We start from the raw sequence: 5,888 nt of genomic DNA on the forward strand, positions 1-5,888 counted from the left end.
CTTTTTTTTTTTTTTTAGGGGGGGGGGGGGGGGGGGGGTAGCTTGTTTGTGTGGGCTTGGTGTGTGATTTTGGCTTTCGCTCACATTCCTGTAATGACGTTCGCGTGTACTCAGATCTGCCTTGGGGCATACGCACCAATTTTGACTGCGTATTCGGACGCGGGTGAACCTTTGCGCTGCCAGCTGGCGCCAGTGGATTTAACATCTGATCTGATTGTGGCACAGGTTGGCCATCGCGTCTTTTCTTCCTGCATGCAACCGCAGTTGATCTGCGCCCGCCGTTCCTTTGTGTTGTTTTGTTGTCACTTACATCCTCATGCCCTTTTCATTCGCATCGAGCCAGCTTCAGTTTGAACCTGCAGAAGAAGATGTCATTCAACGTGCTCCGGACCAACTGTTTCGCGCCAAATGTGCCCGTGTGTTGGATTCGCTTTGGCAACAGGCGGCGGCAGAAGTCATCTCCAAGGCATCATGCACATTTGTCCGAGCAAGCGTCGGGCGAGCAGCGACAATCTATGTTCAACTGCAACCGTCACATGCTGATATCTTCTCTTCATCGGCGGACCTTCTCTCTTGGTTGCTTGCTGCTTCGTGAGCCGTCCCTGCATCTCTAACCGCGCCCTCCAATTGATTCAAGTGATGAAAACATTCATTGTTTCCTTTTGCTTCCATCAAAAGATCAGCATTCCAGCATCATTTCAAGAAGCAACAGGCACCAAGTCGCATGAGTAGGCCAGTATTCATAGCATTCAAAACGAGAAGAACAATCTGCACAAGATACGTTACCTTGGAATGTACACTCCTACACTCCAATGCTTGATGTTGTTCCATCTTCACCAGTAGTACAGCACTCTTTCCTGGTGGCGCTCTGGGCCCAGCTCTGCCCGACCTGGGCATTGACGTAACTGTGCGCACAGCCCAACCCCCGACCACCTCGCAAGCCTGCATCAAGGTGGGCGCTGCCCTTCGCCGAGCCGAAAAGGAGAAGCGCGACTACTACACCAGTTTCAACCATGGAAAACTCTGATCGTCCCTGCGGCGATGACGACAACCGGTGGGTTCGCCTCCTCCTTTGTGGATCTGCTTGGTCCGCCCGCTGTGCCGAGGCCCGTGGTGTGTACCAGCCGGGGCTGGATGAGGCCTTTGTTCCTCGGTGGAAGGGTCGCTTTGCGGCGCTGGTCCATCAGATGAACGCTGACCACATCCAGCGCCACTTTGGCGGTGTCTGCCTGCGCTCGTCGTAGGTAGGCACCGTCTCGGGGGTCCCTCTGTAGGGATCCCTGTGTGCCACCGTCACTCCCTAGGTGGTTCTCGTTGTAATCTTTTTATGGCTTGACTTGTATTTTTGTTTTAATTTTGCTTTAATATTTGCTGTGTTTTTGCTGTATTTTTGCTGTATTTTTGTAAAGTCCCTTGTATGATGTCTTTTTCTTCTGTGGTCGGTTGTTTTTTCAACCCGACGTTGTGTCTTATTGTATGTGAGCGTGCCGTGGTGTTCTTTGTGTGATCGTGCTGTGATGGCTTGTACTTGTGATGTGACTGCCTTTTTGGGTGTCTAGTGTTAAAAATCGCTGTATCTCTGGTTATACTTAGTCGTTTTTCATGATTTTTGTTTCCTTGTGCTTGATTTTTTGCGCTTGTACTTCTCGGCATGATAAAAGCCGATGAAAGTGTACTGTTCTCTTGTGTTGTTTTGCGTGACGTAGTGATTTTGATATCGGGGTTGCACAGCTTGGCTTTCAGCTCTGAGGTTCAAACACCTAATTTATTTATTTACTAGTATCAAAGGAGCGAGGTACATCATTGCCTATCGAGATGTGGCGACGGGCTTTCTCTGGCTCGACCCTGTCTGTCGCAAGGACGATCTGGCTGAGAGCTTTGCTCGCCTGATTCGCGACTCGCCCATCCCCATTCGCATTGATGAAGCCGACATGCAGAAGCGCACCATCATCCAGAGCGACAATGACGGGCCCTACCACTCCTTGGCCTTTCGCGAACAGCTGCGCCACTTCAACTGTGTTTGGCGCCACTCGCCACCTTACACTCCCGAAATGAACGGCGCCATCGAAACCGTCTTCCGCGAACTCCGAGATACCATGGCCCTGCTCCTTCATGACTCGGGCCGTGACCCATCCTTTTGGGCCCTTGCTGCCAAGCACGCCGAGTACCTCATCCGCCCCAAGGAGCACCTCAATGGCTATTGTGCCTATGAGCTCCTCACCGGCATCAAGCCCCATGACATCCGCGACTTGCACCCCTTTGGCGCCGACGCTTTTGCCTTTGACCCGCTGCGCCGTGGTGGCAAGCTCGGTCCCAAGGCCCGCCACGGTATTTATGTGGGCTTTTCGCCGACTTCACTCTCTCACAAGGTCTACTGCCCTGACACCAACACTATCATCGAGACCATCCACGTCAAAGTTGTTCCCCGTGCTCGAGGTGAAGGGGAGAATGCAACTGTACCACCTCAACACGACCAATTTGACGACCTTGACCACGACGAACCCACTACTTCTGCTGCTGATTTTGCTGACTCTGCTGACTCCACTACCTCCACTACTACCTCCACTACCATTATTGTTACCGATGACCCCGACGACGACACTGACCCTCTTCTCCTTGACCATCCTCACTTCAGCGCCAACATCACCACCACCGACATCTACAACAACCTGCCTGCCACCGTCAAGGAGGCCATGCACAGTCCTGATGCTGACAGCTGGACCCGTGCCCTTGAGAAGGAGGCTGATTCTATTAAAGGTGTATGTCCAGTACAGTGTAATGTGTGTGGACAAGGCGATTGTCACAGAGGTATCCAACCAATCGAAGTGCATACGAGAACATGAATTGAAGCAAGGCGAAGGAACAAGACAGAACAAGACAGAAGGAGGGAAGTAGAACGACCGAGGTCAAGAAGGAAAATGGTACCGATCCAGGGAGATCGCTCCCATTTATAGCAGGTGGAAACACACACACACACAGTGGAGACAGAGAATGGACTATCACACTGAAGACAGGTGGAAGCGATATCAGCAATCTGTTGGGACCAACAGATGCCACAACAAGATGATACACCAAGATGGTACAGCAAGATGTTACACAACAAGGTGGGACAACATCAAGTACCAGAGGACACACAACGTGGTAAAGTATACCGTCTCAGATTGTGCCTCTAATAGAGCATACAAACTCAGCCCCACTTGGCGAAGTCAGTGAGAGTGAAACACACAATACAGCGGGCGAACACAGTGAGAGTGAGCAAGATGTTCTTCTCAGCGATCCCGCTCCGTCCATCACTGCCAACGTGCTGGATGCCCAGCGCAAGGTCCTGCTGAAGACATCTGGCCACAGGCAACTCCTCGCCTGCCCATTTGGGCTTTGCAAATGCAAGGGGCCCCGCCTTGACCGCAAAGCCTGGGTCAATCATGTACTACGCGAGCACCCCTACGACGAGCAAGCCACTGATCTGGTCAAGCAGGTCTTGGAGGCCAAATTGGTCGCCCAGTGCAACAAGTGTCACCTCTTCTTCGAAGCTGCTGGTATCAGTCAACACCGCTCCCGATGTGGTGCCAATCTGAAGCGAGCAACCGAGGCGTTGTTTCATGCGGCTGGACACGACCTGCTTGAGATTATGCGTGGCGCTTGGCCCCAACAGTGTGTAGGGTCTCGCATCAGTGTCTGCGAGCTGCTCAAGCTCGCCCGGCATCCACTGATGCAGCGCAGCCGCTACCCATCCAACGCCACCGAGACCAAGCTGATGGCTGCCACCTTGAGCCAGCTGTATTGGTCTGCCGTCCACTCGGACTATACCGCTGAAGAGCGAGAGATGTGCTGGGCTTTGATTTTGGCCTTGCCTAGCATGTTGTTGTCTGCCCCCTCGCTGTCTACGATTGACCTGCGCAATATGTTTCACGATCGTCTCCGTTGGCTTGTGACGGGGCAACTAGGTCGGGTCGTGGACGCCATGCGCAAGGCAGTCGCACGCAAGCAGAGCCGTCGAGGACAGCTGAACGCCGGCGCGGGCGCCCACCCGAACGACGCAGTCGACCAGAGCCTCAGGTCGCTCGTCCGCGACCCGGACCTGGCGGACGAAGCCTGGGCAAACCACGTCACGAACCGTCTGAACCGAGGTCAGATTGCCAAAGCATTTGATGCCGACAAGGCTCGTGCCGTGATTGGTAATTCTGAGGTTCAGGCCGTGCGCGACCTCTTGGTACCGCCCGGGCTGACCCCGTACATTGCTTCGACACCCACCTCCACGTCTACACTGGCACCAGCCACGGCTGTGAGCTCCCCAACCGTGTCCTTCACCAAGGGTGAGCTCCCCAAGGCGTTGGCGGCCACCAAGGGTGTCACCGACCCCTATGGTTGGTCTGGTGAGCTTCTTGCCTCCATTTACCGCATCAAGGAGCACTTCAGTCAAGTCTTGGGCCCACGCCAGGGTTCTACCAGCGACCCGACTGCTCCTTCTGATGGAGACGCGCCTCAGGGCCCTACCACCGCCACTGGAGGTCCTCAGGTTGCCTTGAACAAGATCTTTCACCACATTGCCAACAACACCGTGCCCGAGTCGATTCGACATGCCCTTTGCTCCATCAACTACACTATCCTGGAGAAGGCCAATGGCAAGTTTCGACCCGTGGGCACGGATTCCATCTTCAACAAGGTTGTCAACCGCGCTCTGCTCGAGCAACAGCAGCCCCATATTGCCCACTTGCTACAGGCCAGTCCAGAGCTGGCCGTCGGAGTCAAGGACGGCATTTCAGCAGCGGTTGGCATGGCCTTTGGTGAGCTTCAAGCCTGTGAGTCTACCCCGGGCTGGACCATGCTCTCCCTCGATTTCAAGAGTGCCTTCAACTACATCGACCGAGCACGGCTACACGAGATTGTGGCCGACAAGGTTCCTGGCCTCTTGCGCGCCTTTGAACGACACTATGCTCGACCCACTACCCACTGCATTGTCGACAAATTCTTCAAGGTCATTGACATTGATGTTGGCCAAGGCATTGTGCAGGGCAACGAGCTATCGCCCTTCTTCTTTGCTGACCACTGACTTTTTTCTGACATCTTAGCGTGAACCACGTTGTCAGACAAAATCTGCAACCCCGCTCCTTGCGGCCCGCGTTTTGGCGGCGCCCTCGCTCCCACCGTGTCCGCTCGCTTGCTCGCTTGCTTGCCCCGCGGACATGGCCACTGAGTCCGGCGGCGAGGATTCTTGGACCCAGGTCCGCGGTGCTAAACGCCCGAGTGCCGAGTCACCTCCAAGCAACACCACCACCTCGCCTTCCCAAACTCATCGTTCTGCGAAACACACGAAACATGGCAGCGCTCGCCACGACCGTAACCATGTTTTCCCTGACCCTATGACCACCCCGTTTCGCCCTCGCGCCCGCCACTCTGCCTCTACCGCCCGTGCCTCGTCTCATGTGCCCTCGACGTCCCCCGCTGCCGGTGCGACCGAGTCTTCGGCACGTGCCGTCGTGCCCGCGGCCGAGCCAGTGACCAGGACGTCAAACGGCGGCGGGGAGCAACTTCCCATTCTCGGAAACACTTCCAATGCTTCTCCCCGCACCCCTCGCACGCCATCCAGCCCTCGCTCCTTTGCTCAAGTTGCTGCGGCAATGCCTGCCGCCGCCACTGCCACATCTTTGGCCCCTGTGACCGAGGATTTGTCAGCATCGGTGCCCTCTGAGCCAAATGGCAGCGGGGAGCAGCAACCCTCGCCCGAGTCCGCGAGACAGACACATCATTCGATTCCTAACACACCATCGGATTTTTTGACCATGTCTTCGGATGAAAGCGACTCCCCTCCTCGCTCCACCGCACTCCGCGCGCCCACCCCTATCGCCCCTCCCGCGCATGATGGTGACGGTGACACAAACGGCAGTGCC

The sequence above is a fragment of the Monosiga brevicollis genome, genomic scaffold, assembly GCF_000002865.3.
Source record: "Monosiga brevicollis MX1 MONBRscaffold_3 genomic scaffold, whole genome shotgun sequence".
In the NCBI taxonomy this organism is placed as follows: Eukaryota; class Choanoflagellata; order Craspedida; family Salpingoecidae; genus Monosiga; species Monosiga brevicollis.